The sequence below is a fragment of the Solanum stenotomum genome, chromosome 9 (genome assembly GCF_019186545.1).
Source record: "Solanum stenotomum isolate F172 chromosome 9, ASM1918654v1, whole genome shotgun sequence".
NCBI classification, from domain to species: domain Eukaryota; kingdom Viridiplantae; phylum Streptophyta; class Magnoliopsida; order Solanales; family Solanaceae; genus Solanum; species Solanum stenotomum.
The window spans coordinates 1,760,486-1,775,827 of NC_064290.1; the positions used below are offsets into that span (position 1 = coordinate 1,760,486).

The following is a 15,342-nucleotide window of genomic DNA, read 5'->3' on the forward strand; positions in this document are numbered from 1 at the left end:
GAGTTGAGTTAATATGAACTCGTGTCCCCAATTCGGTGCTCAATACTACTCCCAAAAATACTTTAGCTCATAAGTGTTTTAAACACATCTTTCTTTAGTTTGAGATAATTGCTCAAAGTTTAGCTTAAAATCTCTTTTGGAATCGTATTCCCTTTTCTTGAAAACTAGCCCAAAGGCTCTTTTGGAATCATAGTTCCTTTCTTACTCAAATGTAAAAAACATTTATAAACTTCTTTGGGAATACTTAGTTCCCTAATAACTTTTGAGAAATGAACTCAACTTTATACTCTTGGCTTAACTTGAAACACTATACTCTTTACTTAATTTGAAACTTGAGCCTTAAAATGAAATTAAAACGTTTAACAAAGACTCTTGAAAAGTTTTAAAGACTTGCTTGGACTTACTTCATAACTTCTAGACTTGACTTCTAACTTCACTTGACTTTGATCCTAACTCGTCTTGAATTGGATTATAGATTCAAGGTATATGATCACATGTTTATGGATGAGTTTTTGACATTTAGATGTACCTTGGAGTGTTGGAAATAACTATAAAACATAGGTACATTACCAAGGAACATGCATGAAAAAGTAGGAAAAAATGAGAAGAGTTGGCGTCCTTGGCGCTCTGAGAGGCGCGGAGCGCCAGCCTTCAGACCTCAGAGGGGCCGATGGGCGCTCTGCTAGGCGCGCCGCCCCAAGTGCTGGACTTCAGAGTCCCTTTTGGGGCGCGCTGGCAGGCGCAACGCGCCACCCCTTTCCCCAGAAAACTTGACTTTTCTCCCTTGTTTTTCCAACTCTAAACCACCTTAACTTCAAAAGTTTCAGCCCCAAACACTTAGAAACATAAAACCCCCTCAACACACAATAGATTCAACTCGAAAATACAACCGAAAACATACCTCAAATTAACAAGAACTTCAACAACACAACCACAACCTCAAGACTTCAACAAACACAACCAAATCTTTTCTCGGAAATTAAAACAAATTTGGCGTGTGGGGGGAAGAATCAACCCAACACTATGAACTCACATACCTTAGTAGGGATCACCCCCGGTGATATCCACGACGAAATCCTTGCTTGCTCTTCTCTTTCTCCTCTTCTTCTCCTCTTCACTCACAAACCCTCACTCTCACTCTTTTAAAAAAAGGAAAACTGATCTAAAAATCAGTCTAAAAATTTAATATAACAAAAAGAATTGGTTAGGGAAAAGACCAAAATACCCTTGAAACTTTCTGGCTGACTTCCCTATACCAACAACCCAACTTTCAAAGGGCATAACTCACTCATACGAACTCGGAATCGAGCAAACTCGGCGGCGTTGAAAAGATCATTCCACGAGCTTCGAAAACATAACTGGAAATACACCTAATTCATCCTGAGCTAGGAGTTATGACTGTTCAAAGGTGACCAAAAACTAACTTTTTCCCACACTTAACCAAATTTCCAGATTTTTAAATTCTTTCCAAAAATGACTATTTCCAATTCTAAGCCTCTTCATAGTTATTTCAAATTGTCGGATGTTACAGATTGAACATCGATCGAATAGCATTAGCAACATGAGATTGGATTTGCAAAGTTCAAATTGTGGAAATCGGCCGTTCGCGAGAAAGTCCTGACAAGAAATGTAAATTCCAAAGTTTGAATTTGGAAGATGAAGAGGTGAGCTCATTATATTTTATGTCATGAATATTCTTCTTTTTCTTTTTACCTCATATGAACATTTTTCCTTGGTTTTACTGTTGCTAAGTTGTTAGAGTTAATCTCAGCTTTCTATAACTCTTACTTTCAGGAATGCCAGATTAAGGCAGTTATGTATGCCGATGAAATTGAACAGTATGCAGATAAGCTTAAACTCATGAATACCTATATCATCTCTACCGCAAGAGTTAAAGTCTCGCCAACTTTATACGGCAAACCAGTACAAAAATTTTACTGGGTTCTTGACAAAGAAACAATAATTGAACATATCAAACATCTAACGAACTTGAGAAACCACTTCCACCACCAACCAAGTTGAATACCATAACCGTTGACCACATTCCTCATATGATGGTTGATTCTGCTGCTGAAATTGGTATATCAATCCTAATAGCTATTATCATGCTAAAATATACATGTTTACTGATACACATACTTACAACATTTCATTATATTATGTATTATATAAGCAGATATACTGGCAATCGTTCTTCATTGTGGTCCTAAAAAATACGCAGGTCGCAGTCATCATAAGTGCCGAGAAATAACCATTTGTGACAATCAGTAAGTATAACATTTCACCTTATATTTTCCTGTTTTATGATTTTTTTTTTTTGAATAAGTAAACACATTTTCTATTTGTTTGATCGGATCATCAGTTATCGGCTAGTCGTTATTATGATACTTAGTCTTCTCTCCTCACGTTCTTAGGAAAAATCAGTTTCTCCTCACTCTATGAGAGGATTTTGGAGAAATAGAAGGAAATGAAATTGAAGCTAAAATGGCAACAGAGGCAGATTTGATTGTAATCCTTGGAAGGTGTATAGGAATCTCTACTTATCAAGGTACAGATGTGCTGAACTTTTTACCAACATAATTTTAGATAATAACAAAACATTATACAAGCTATGTGTTATACAGGGTTGTCACTGCATAGTAGGTTCAATTCCACAATACGTGTGGATCCTAATTACCCACAGACAGTAGAACTCATCAACTGGAACTCACATTTCATCATTATTTTCTATCTTTAATTTGCATTTAAAGAACCTACTAAACATATTATCTGTTGTAACAATAGAGCAAAAGAAAACAAAGCAATGTTGTTAAGTCGTGCATCAGAGAAAACCTCAACATGCTTATCTGCCTCTCCTATGGTAATGACTCCTGCCGGCCGACAAGTTATCTCTATTGCAGAAATTTCATCACCAGCTTCTGTAAGTCATACTTCAAGCTGATCATTTGAGAGTATTCTTATTAATTTTCTGATTGTCTAGCTTTGGATAAATAATAAAAACAAATTATATTTATTCATGAGTAATTTAACACGTATTATGTATATGATATTTTTCGACAGATGGGACTCTTCTATGTTGAGGAAGAAATGGCCATATCAGATGAATTGCAAGAATTTTATGTGTTTGAATGCTCAGGATGCAAACAGAAGAAGCGCACAAAGGATAAGAAGGATTTTGAATGTCCAAAATGCAATCGGAAAACAACATTAGTGCCTGGGTACTATACTTTTGACTTGTAAATTATAGTTTGTACATAATATAGCGTATATTATATACAAATTTTAAACTTGCCATGATTTCAGGTGTATCTTTCAAATTGATCTTATTGATGGTACTGCTAGAACCACAACATCTATCTCTGGTGAATTGAGAGAAAAATTACTCTCCATGACGACGGACGACATATTTGACATAACTTGCGCTAAGGTGATCTCTCATTCCCGCTAGCTACTTCTACACATTTATTGTCACAACACTATATATCTTGATCAGAAATAGTTTAGCATATATGATTAGTTCTAAAGAGTTTCTTGTGACTCTTTACAATTACAGAGATAATCAATCATTGTCTGTTAATCATGTCCATGAGATGTTGTCAAACAAACTATTTCAAATTCAGCTAAGGAAGTCATCTTGGGGCAACTCAAATAACACACATGCAACTTTGTCTATTCTTTCCTACATGGAAATGGAACATACTCCGCCGAGCACTACTGATAGGAATTTCAAAAAGATAAGGCCTTTGGAAATAAGTGAGGTGGAGGTGATGGCAACAACTACTGCAGCTGGTTCTTCAAATGCGACACCGAAATTTGAACCACCCACACCAACAAAAAAGGTGTAAAAGGTCAGTCTACATCTGACTTTCACATTTATTTTTGGAAACCAAACTATAAGTCACAATGATTTACAATTCAAAATATTTAGAAGTATTTGAAAAAGTTATGGTAAAAAAACTAAGAGAGTTTTAAAAAGTAAAGGTAGAATCATTGAGGTATTAGAAGAATGCCATTGATAATGTGATCAGTAAGTTATGCAAGTTTTTTGAAATCAAGGAAGTATACTACTGGAAGAATTTACAACCCACTACATTTTTCTTCCTTCAAAGTTATATTTCATTTGAGATTTCAATTTTTTTTAATTGTGTTGGATTTTGATGACTCTGAGTTGAATTACTGATGTAATTAAATTCCTTTATAGGAAAGAAAGTATGGAGAATCAAGAATCTGAATTACATTATTTTAGTTATAACAATTGAGCAGCTTGATTACTTCAGAGTTAGGACCACCTCTTTGGGCAGTGATCTGTGTGTGTTTGTCAAGTTATTAAGCATTCAAATGTCTTTTATTTTTATGAAAATGAATTGTGAACTATTACCATACCAACAATTGAATACACTTATGGAGCATCTATAATCTAAAACATTGATTCCAAGAATGATAAACCTCAATTATACTAATTAAAAAGCTGATCACAGAGAGATTCATACCTAATGGGCATATAAATTTACCTTGAAAGTTTTGCTCATTGTGGGTGGAAATTTTGCTTCTTTTTTTTTGTTGTTGTTTTAAGTGTTGTTCTTACTGAAATTTACATTTGCTCTTTTCTAGTTTCTGTACTAATAATGAGCCAGTTTGGAGGATAAAGTTTCAAACTTTATCTTCCATTTTGAGGGATTCTAATATTTAAATTGTTTTGCTATGTGGTGCCATATTTTCAGTTTCTGACAGACTTTAAACTGTTTAATTATAGGAACTCCCTCACTTGATTTTGTGACTTTTGCTTAATGAAGTTTTTGGATTCTCAGTTGGTTCAAGTTCGCTCAATAGGGAGAATAAAATGAATCAATTACTTAACTTTTTGGGATGTCTTAGTTTTTTAGCTTTTCAGGTAATGTTTTATCCCACATTTTTGTGTCATATATCACTTTTCAAACATTTTCACTTCCATCATCAACCAACTCAACTTTGTGAATTTACTAACACTACACAAATTTCTCAGGAACCCTCAACAACTCCATATGCTATGGTTTTTTGAATGAAGAAGATTAGCTACTAAGAAGCAAACTTCGGCGTCCTCTACATATGATAAATAGTGACATTCTAATCTTATATATCAAAACTGAAACATCTGCTATATTATTTTGCTTGTATTACATTAGTTAGTATTTGCAGATCGTTCAAGTCGGCATCATACTGATGTATGTTGTACATATTCTGAATATTTATAATAGTATATAATATATGATATTATCCATCTTCTGCAAAATCAATCACCCTTGATTCATTAATATTAATATTTTTACAAGCATAATATTTTGACTATTGGGCCCGTGCTTGTCATGGGCCTCCCCCATCTAGTATATATATATATTATACTAAAAGTGGGAAGAATGTTAGGCAAAAGTTAGATTACCATTTTGTCCCTATATCAATTACAAATACTATTAATCATCTAATAAATTGGTAATTAGATATTAAATAGTAAATTTTAATTACTACAAGGGAGAGTTACATACTATGCCAATATCAAATTTATCAAATTTATCAAATTCTTTCGGTTACAATTTATTATGGTGAATTAATATTAAATTATTATAAGTAATTATTATCAAGAAGACGAAAAGACTCCTAATTATATTGTTCAATGAATTATAGGTGAAGAGCAAATGTTACATGATTAAGTAGGAAATTGATGAGCCTCCTTTATTTTTTTTCTTTCATCTCCCAGCACCTAAGATTTTTCTATTTAAAGTCACCTAGAAATAGAATGTTTCAAAGTATCTTTAGTTTAAAATGAGCGTAGACAAGTAAACACTTAAACTTGTATAAAGTTGAACAAATAGACAGACGCATCTTATATGACAACTTAAGTCATATGTGGCGTCCTACGTGTATTATGTACGAAATTATAGGGCATAAATATGAAATAAAGCCAAATTAAAAAACATATTATGTATTATGCCTTTTTTTAAAATAAGAAAAGCAAAAGTAAGATAAACCATATTTAGACGGGAGAGTATTATTTTTTCCTCTCTGACGAACTTCACAACCCATATGATTATTATTTTTATGTACTCAAGTTGTAATGTTTTTGTCTCTTCATAATCTTTAAAACAAATCACGAGCGCTTACTTTGGAGCTTTTCATTTTATATATTTTTAGTGCCTTTAGAAATCCACGAGTATCATGATATATTTGATAATAAAAAGTATTATATCGAGCAATGTTTTGTTTTGATAAAGATAACAGTTAATGTCTTGATCTCCGTGAGATATTGAGATGCCAGTTCAAAAAATTGTAGTATCTGTTTTTATAAGCATGTTTAGAATATAATAGTCTCCTAACAGATTTTAGGGTTTAAAAAACTTTGTATTTATATTAACATATTTATTGAATTAAAGAACATGTACAAACTATATTACTACTTGATTATTGTTTTTTTTATGTACTCAAGTTGTAATAAATCAAATCACCAGCGTTTTCTCAGAACTTTTCTTTTCATTTTTTAGTTCTTGAATCCTACATATCTGACATGACAAATGTTTGACATGAGATAATTAGTTTATTAATCTATGTACATAATTAAACATATTATTACCAGTACTAGTTTTTTAATCTAGTACAATTTAAGTACCTTTCTTTCTAATTGGATTTACGTGTCAGCCAAACAATTAATATGAAGAACAAAATTAACATAATAAAAAGGGATTGCGTGCAGACAAACTAAAAGAACATCACTTGACTATAGCTAAGGCGCAGGAATCAGGATACTTATATAGGAAATTTAATATCTCGCAGATTCTTGCTGATGTTAATAACATGTTTATTTTATTTTGAAAATTATTTAGTGTAATACCCACAACTTAAGACTAATATATATTTCCACAAAAAGTGCAAATTAATTAATATCACTACTAAGTATTCATTAAATTTATTGTCAAAAGCTTGTCTTTCTACATGCAAATCGGAATAAGATCTAAAATTAGCCTCGGATGCTGGAGAGCTATTGACCCATCTACTTTTCTACTTGACTAATTATTACCCAGGCATTGCTTACAGTTACAATATTAGGAAAAGTGATCAGCCAATTTTATATGGACAAGTCGATATATGACCTCAAATATATGATTTTAAAGTTAATCTTGATAACGTTTAACTTGTGTCTGAAGTTTTATATGGTAAAATTTAACTTGTGTCTGTAGTTTTATATGGTAAAATTTTAGACACAAATTAATGGTCAAACATTAGTATTTTTGCTTGATGACTGAAATTCAAGTGACACTCAAAAAACTTCAATTTTATTTTGTTGGCTAATTTTTTTCTCTCTCTTTTTTAAAAGTTTTATTTCTACTTGAATATATATATATATTTCCTAGTTCAACCAGATAAACTAGGGAATTTACACGTCCACACGTTCCGTTCGTCATTGTTCAACACCTTTTCCTCATGATAAATAACTATATTTCAACCACATAATTAAAATGACAATTCACAAGTAAAATTTCATGAAAAATAACGTAATAAGTTTAAATTACAATATACAAATATACCAGAGAAAATCAAGAAAGGAAGGAGGAAAAGGGTCTATAATGCACATTTATTAACAACTAGTGCACTTGATCGCGCGATTATTAAAAAAAAGTCAACATATAATTGAATATTAATTTCATATATCTTATTGAAGAAAAATATTTTTTTTGATCAATTAAACATTTGTTTATAACTGCATCTTGCTTATAATTCTTTTAGGGGTCGTTTGGTTTGAAAATGAGTTATGATGGGATAAGTTATGTTGGGATTAGTTATGGTGGGATAAGTTGTGTTGAGATTATTTTTTATTGAGTGTTTGGTTTGTTGTATTCAAAATAATAAATTTTAAGAATAATTTATTTGTTTACAAAAATGTCCTTCATTAAAGTAAAAAGTAATATAACAAAAGGGTTGAAAGAGACATTTTTGTCATTTACCTATTTTATCCCGGGATAAGTTATCCCGGGATTACTATACCACCCAAAGAGAGGGATAGCTTATCTCGGTACTAATTATTAATCTCGGAATAAGTTATCCCGAACTTGCCAACCAAACAACAAAATAAGCGGTACTATAATTTAATCCCGGGACTATTTGGTATTATCCCTCACACCAAACGACCCCTTAGTATCTTATATATGAAGTTCTTTAATTTGACAAAGGATATGTGAGTAACATTCCAAGCTAAATAAAGAAGTATCAATTTATGAAATATAAAATATGAACAAATATTAATATTACAATCTTTATAATATATATTAATCAAACATCTTTTCATTATTTTATTATTTTTTTGATTTGTGATTCTTTATATAATTTATAAAATATGTGTGAACATCAAGATTAAATATGAATCTATTTATTTAAATCAATATCTATTAACTGAAATGAAAAAAGAATTAGATAATGTAAAAACTGATAATGCAAACTTAAGAAATAGAATGTTTCATTTAAGTATTCATAAACAACAAATTTTAAAAGTACTAAATTATTTCAATGATTTTCTTAAAAAAAACACAGATTATTAAAAAGGATATTCATGTCAAGTGGCCGGTAATTATAATACTGAAACTCTCTCCATAATAATTTTCTAGTCTTTTTCTCATTTTTACACTATTTGATATATCTCTTAACTCCTGCAAGAAGCAATACATTACAAAAATTGATGCACTACAAAGTGAGAATTATAAGAAAGTAAATTAAAATTTCACATATTACATTCTTACTTAGAATCAATGTAAAATATCTTTTTTTTTAATGAATATTTAATGTATGAGGTCCTTTTAAATCCAATTGAATAATAAATAATTTAGAAAAAATGAAGAAAAAATGTCCAAAAAAATGAGTCAGGAATATATTTAGATATTTTTAAGGAAGAAAAAAAAGTATATAACCTTTTCTATGCCTAAATTTAACTAACACTTCATATAGAATAAAATTTTTATAACAACGAAGTTTATATTTGATTTTGCATCTAAATTGTATATTTGATCGATAATTTTAGTTTAAAAGCCCTCCTCCCCTAACGACTTTCTCATTCTTTTCTTATGCAACAATAATTTCATTCATTCAATCACAAGTCAGTCTTTTGATGTGATAGTTATGTTTTACGCTATTTCATGAGAAAATTGATCAACAACTTTCAACAAAGGGAATATATTACAAATACATAGTAAATTTATTGGTTTGATAAATCAAATGAAGAAAATAACTTTTGAAATAAAAGATTAACCATATAAATAATAAGAAAAATTAATCTATTTATGTATACTCATACACACAGATTGAGAAGCACATATATAAAATGAGCGGAGGAAATAAAATAAAAATATTGCGATAAGAAAGTATGGTGAAAGACAACGAAAATTATAATACCTTGACAAGTCGGCTTACTCTATCAAAAACTCATATTCTTTGAAGAACAAAATAAAAATTTCACTTCCGAGTCCTGAATCAAAATGAACAAAAAAAAACATATTTATCCATCATAACAACACAAAATCACCAAAAGAAATATAATCTACCAAATAAAATTACATTCACCAAATCTGAAACATAGAAATTATCAAGAAAGAATATTTAAACAAATTCTTAACATGCAAATATAATACATCAATAAATTACTAAAAACAAAATAAGGTAAATAAGATTACATCAGAGCAAAAAAAAATTATGAGACAAATGAAGAATAGATAAAAATTGTGAATGGGTTGTTGGAATGACTACGATATTATATATGTATATGAGTTAGAACTAAGAACAAAAAAAATAGAATTTGTAGGTTGGTGTATTTTTCAAACGGAAATGAAAATGATTTCAAAGGTTTCTAAATGGAGTGAAACACAATAAGTGATAGTTATGATTTGAGTAAATGCAAGAAATCAGTAACGTAGATTGATTTGAAGAATTACTACTGCAAAAAAAATAATTAATAATTAAGAAAATGTAATTAATAAACATTTTAAAGATTTTCTGATACATCATATAATAAATGGAAATAATTGAGAAAAATGTCAAAATTTTGAGAAAAAAAGAAGATAAATGTGATTCTTGACTTTAGAAGCATGCCACATCACCTCCTCTACATTCAGTTTTATTATATATATAGATTATAGCGAAGCTCATGCGGCTTTAATTGATATTTCATGGTGCTCTAAAAAAAATATAACAACTAAACATTGTTATAGCTAGAGAGGCAAATAAAGTGACAGATGCTCTAGCAAATATGTCACTCAAATTCAAATTCGAAAGATATTTTTTGCAAGAAGTTGATCTTCCAAAAGTGGCTAAAGGTCTTCTTAGGATGAATAAATTGGATTTTTCCACCTTTTGAAGAAGAAACCAAGAAGACTAATACCTGATAATTTGATCTACCTTGAATACTTTTCTTTATATGCATTCACAGTTGTAGTTTAAATGCATTAGTATAGTTGTTTTGTAAAGATCTTGGGATCAGAATCTTAATTAATAGGATAGGATCTTTCTTGTCGTAAGATGTAAAAGGAGGTTGGTCTCTATTCCCCCTTAATTTGGTTGTTAAAATTATTTAAAATAAATTATATAAAAAGGTTTTCAATGCAGATATCAGACATTAAAAATTCTAAATAAAAAATTCACAAATGCAAATTAATTCAAATTAATCTCCACATTCATAATATCACGTACAACCATCATCATCACCACAACAACAACGTTAGTAAGTACCACAACCACATGTGGATATATATCCGCCGCTGCATCACCGGCAACAGGAGCTCCTCTAGCGTCGACCAAAACAACTTGTTTTGATTGACTTGACCATGATTAGGAGTATCATGAATTGTTCTACTGAGCTCATATTAGGCCTAGTGGATGCTTGTAATATTTAAGATAGTTTTGTTAATCTATGATTTAAGTACCTCATTTCATTCCAAGTCAACAGAAAAAATAGACAATTTAATCTTTTTGGTTTTTTAATCAAATTGATGTGGGCATATATTAGAAGATTATTTTAAAATTGATTGAGTACATGTACGAATAAGTACTATATGTTCCTACAAATTCTTTCAACAAAAAAAAAAAACATTCAATGAATAGTCGTTGAGTGTCTGTTTGACCAAGCTTTGAGAAGGTTAAATCACTTTTTTGTAGCCAAATTTTCAGTTCTTCATCGTCCAACACCTTTTAGATGGGATAAATTCACAAATTATTATATTTTTTCTTTTAAGTTTTGCTTCTATTTGGAATTATAGTTAGTAGATAATTGTATATGTTAAGTCATTGTGATTTCAACATCATTATTCACGATACCCCTTTTAAAGAAAATTAATCTCTTTCTATTCTGCTTATTCTGCTTCTCTATGCAATATATATAGAGATAATATCTCAGATGGTCACTCAACTTTGAATAGTTCACTTAGAAAGTCACTCAACTTTGTTTTTTAACTCAAAAGTCACTCAACTATTGATGTTTTACTTAGAAAGTCACCCAACTATTTATATTTCACTTAGAAAGTCACTTAATCAATTTAAATAATCTTTTCATAAATTTAATATTATTTAAATTGATTGAGTGACTTTCTAAGTGAAATATAAATAGTTGGGTGACTTTCTAAGTGATACATCAATCGTTGAATGACTTTTGAGTTATAAAACAAAGTTGAATGACTTTCTAAGTAAACAACTAAGAGTTGAGTGACTTTCTAAGTAAACAACTCAAAGTTGAGTGACCATCTGAGATATTAACTCAGTATATATATGCAGCACAAAAAGAGCAAAAATGGAAACACAAAACTAAAGAATATAAGTATAATAATTCTTAAATCCATACTAAATATATATGCTTCTCAACTGGTCGGGTACTACTTTAGAGGCTATTTATAGTTGCAACATGAGGAAGTTCGATCATATCGATCAAAGGGTGATGCATGTGAGTTGAAGTTTTATGTGCGGATAATAATTTGCTTTCTCTGATACCATGTTAAAGTGTGTGATCATCTCATTAAAAGCTTAAGGTGTTAGAGAGAGCACATTTTTGTTAGTTAATGATATTATAAACAACAACATGTAGTAATAGTGTGTTGCTTTGTTACTCGTCCACACTAATAGTTGTATTAATGTTTATGTAGTTTCTTGTCTTACGATTTTTGTTACTATATCTGGTGTTTCTTTTACTTCAATTATTATTATTATTTTTTGTAGTTACTATTCAGAATGTTTTACTATATGCTTTCACTTCCGTTTAGTTCTTTTTCTCTGGATTGCTTTGGATTGTTATTCCTTCATTCGAGGGTCTATACACTAGGGATAAAATTTGCATCGGTTATCCTTTTTTTGTTGTAGTTATTATTGAGAATGTTTTATTATGCTTTTACTATCGTTTATTCTTTTTCCTTTTGTCGAGGGTCTATAAGAAATGTATAGTCAATAAAATCTGTGTATACTTTGCTATGAACTCAAAGTTGTTATAAAATCAAATCACCAGAGCGCTGTCGGAACTTTACTTTTCGTTGTTTTAGTTGAAAACATACAAGCTCATATTTGACTAGGTAAAAGCTAATGAGATTAGTTTATTAATCTACATACTTGATCAAATATTAGTTTATTAATTTATAAATTTAAGTAGCTTTCTTACCAAATCGATTTGCGCGTTAGCCAAACAATTAATCTAGTTGGTGATGGAAGACTATACTCAAAGTTGTAATTAATCAAATCACCAGCGCTTTCTCGGAACTTTTCTATTCATTTTTTTTTAATTCCTGAATCCAAGCTAATATTTGACATGGCAAATGTTTGACATGAGATTATTAGTTTATTAATCTATCTACTTAATCAAAATTTAGTTTATTAATCTACAATTACAATTTTAGTACCTTTCTTTCCAAATCGATTTGCATGTCAGCCAAACAAGCTTAAAAATAGAAAACGTAATCTTTATTTAATGCTACTGCTTGAATTTTTAAGTCAATATTAAGGTTGACCTTCTTTTAGGGTTTAAGTGAAGAACAAAATTAACATAATAAAAAGTGCAGACAAACTAATTAAGAAAACGTCACTTTAATATAGCAGGTACTTATATAAATTAAAATCTTGCGGATTTGAATAACATGTGTAATAGCCACAACTTTAGATTTTATATTGCCATAAAAAAATGTTTAAATCAATTAATATATATCACACTATATAAAAAATGATCCTTATCGATAATTAATTATCATTAAATATGTAGTTTTAAAAGCAATTAACACTCTTTTTAAATGTTCCATATATAAGCCTACAACGACATTAGATTTAATAGCAATTAACTAATGTCGATAAAAGTTTTAACTATCTTTATTACTCCCTCCGTCCCATTTTATGTGAGGTAGTTTGACCCGGCAAGGAGTTTAAGAAAGAAAGGAAGACTTTAATATTTGTGGTCCAAAATGAATGATAGAAATTTGTGTGGCTTTAAATAATTTCATTAAGGATAAAATAGATATTTTATAGTTAAATTGTTACCTAATATTGAAATGTGTCATTCTTTTTTGGACTGACTAAAAAGAAAAAGAAAAAGAAATCACATAAATTGAGACGGAGAAAGTAATATGTATATTTATGACTGCTAAAAAGTATTTTTGTTACGGTATCACTAGCTACTAGCTTGTTATTCAATCAATGCTTTAGCCGTGAGAGATCTATTTCCTAGTTCAACTAAGAATTTTACATCGTCCTACACCTTTTCCACATGATACTCTTTATCAGCCACACAAATTAGATAATTTCATAAATAAAATTTCATCATAAATAACATTAAAAACAAAAAAAAAAGGAAAAAACTACAATCCAAATCAATTTATAATATACAAATACAAAACATCCAGTTAAAAAAAATAATCAAAAACTAGTAGTGTCAAAACTACAAATTAATTCAAATTAACCGCCACATCCACCACAACCACCGCAACCACCACAACCACCGCCATCACCGCCATCACCACCGCAACAACAACCCTGGGACGACGACGTACCAGCATCTGTAGCAGTGGTTGCTGCAGCACCACTGTTGTTATTATTACCCTTGTCCCTATCACCGCTACCAACCACTGCCGCTGCCGCTGCACCACCGGCGACGGCAGCTGCTCCGGCGCCGGCCAAAACAACCAAATTCCCGTCTCGTAATCCGCCGGCCCCACCGCCTATTTCCACATCACTTGCTTGAGGTTTTTTCTTATTCTTCAGGCATTTGGCGCACAAAATGACCAAAGTGGGTATCAGAATAACGCAGAGTATGGGCACAAGAAGGGTAACTCCATAGTGAAAATATGGTTGTAAACTATTTTAATTACACCCTATTTATAGCAAGTCAATATTGTTGCAGTAAATTTTAAGGATCAGACATATATCACTACCATATATATTAATTTTATCTTTATTTTCAAACAATTACATATATCACCATTTTAAATTTTTTTTTACCATATATTATTGAAGATACAATCATAATCATATTCCTTAAAACTAGGATTAATTAATTATTTTTACATTTAAACTCCAAAATTAGTGTTTTAATAAAAAAACAAATATCTTTCTGTCAAAGAGTATGAGTTAGGGTCAAACTCTAACTCTTCCTCTTCCCTTAATCAATTGAAATTTACAGCGAAGAAACATGATGTTCTACGTATAGCTTGTCAACACACATATTAAATTCTTAGTCTTTGATTTTCCCACTCTCAAATTGAACCCCCACGAATCAACCATTTTTTCTTGCAAGGGGAGACACCTCTAGCGCGCTGAGACAATGTGTATCGTTGTAAGCAGAGATTTCAAGCCCAAAAGATTTATCAAACCGATTGAATACCTTTTATACTATGGATCAGCCAAGAAAGTTCGTGTCACTTCTCCCGTCGGATCTAGGCGCAGTGATCAACACCGATGAATCAAAAGGTGAAGCAAACAGTGTGCGGTGAGATGCCTGACCACCCATGAATGTTATCGAAGGATTTAAGCTTGTATTTGACACATTATTAATGTATCTAATATATTATTGAGATACAATTATATGTGTCTAGCTTTTATCAGTGTATCTGATTAACTGTGTATGTATCTAATGAATGTACTGGAGATTTACGCATTATTGGAAATTTACGCATGTATTTGACACAATTTGTTCCTGTATGATTCTCATGTATCTAAGTGTTTAGTTTGTTGGATACATTGTATATTGGTAATAGATACATCAAATTAATGAATTTATTATTTTAAGAGTAATAAAATGAAACTAATCAAATTAAATGACCAAGATATACATGTTTTTGTCTTTTATTAATAATATTAATGAATTTATTATAT

The 15,342-nt window shown here is 30.4% G+C and overlaps 1 pseudogene; it reads left to right on the forward strand.

Annotated features, from left to right (window-relative positions):
* Positions 1–1,394: 1,394 nt before the first annotated feature.
* Positions 1,395–4,804, forward strand: LOC125876088 (replication protein A 70 kDa DNA-binding subunit B-like; annotated as a pseudogene).
* The last annotated feature ends 10,538 nt before the right edge of the window (positions 4,805–15,342 follow it).